Source organism: Meleagris gallopavo, unplaced genomic scaffold (assembly GCF_000146605.3).
Source record: "Meleagris gallopavo isolate NT-WF06-2002-E0010 breed Aviagen turkey brand Nicholas breeding stock unplaced genomic scaffold, Turkey_5.1 ChrUn_random_7180001935673, whole genome shotgun sequence".
Lineage (NCBI taxonomy): Eukaryota > Metazoa > Chordata > Aves > Galliformes > Phasianidae > Meleagris > Meleagris gallopavo.
This window is the reverse complement of record NW_011197659.1, coordinates 1-611: the sequence shown is the minus strand read 5'-3', so window position 1 is coordinate 611 and position 611 is coordinate 1. Positions and strand designations below refer to the sequence as shown.

General features: G+C 60.7%; 1 long non-coding RNA gene across 1 annotated transcript; it reads right to left on the bottom strand.

The window, feature by feature from the left end:
• Positions 1 to 204: 204 nt before the first annotated feature.
• Positions 205 to 611, bottom strand: LOC109364904. Its single transcript, XR_002110668.2, has 2 exons — positions 554 to 611; positions 205 to 406 (listed from the first exon to the last, which is right to left on the bottom strand). It is a non-coding gene; the product is annotated as an uncharacterized LOC109364904 (long non-coding RNA).

The window sequence follows — 611 nt, the reverse complement described above, 5'->3', positions numbered from 1 at the left end:
CTTGAAGGTGCTTTGTGTTGGCCACCGTCATTCCATACTGCACTGCAGCGCACAGCGTGGATATCAGAGCTAGTGGCAGCACGGCACTGAATATCCAGGTACTTCGCAGCACCCCAGAAGGTGGGGCAGGGGAGGGTGCAAAGGTGTGAGACTGAAAGGGAGAAGGTTTGCGGTGGAGGGGCGAGGAAAACGTACTCTGAAGCACTTGCGTGAGAACTCTCACTGGCAACAGCGAGCAAGTTTTAAGTGACCGAAAGCAGAACAAACGTGGGGTGCAGCTGACGGTGTGTTTTACCCATTCCGTGCTTCCTGGCAGCAGACGGACGGTTGCTGGGCTCCATCTGCAGCTCTTCTCCTCGGCGCCGTGAGAACCGTCCCGTCGCCCACAGGCTGAGCCGCGATCCATCTGCTGAAAGAGAGAGTGCCGCGTTACAGCGGTGCCGCAGCGCACGGTGTCAGCATCCCGATTCGGCCCCGCGGCTTCCGGTGCCGGGCTGCGACGACTCCGTGTGCGGCCCTGAGCTCCTCTGCAGTCAGCGGTGAGAAACGGGACCTGACAGAGATCTGTCAGAGCGCTCTGTCTCTGCTGACCGCGGTACCGACAGCCGCGC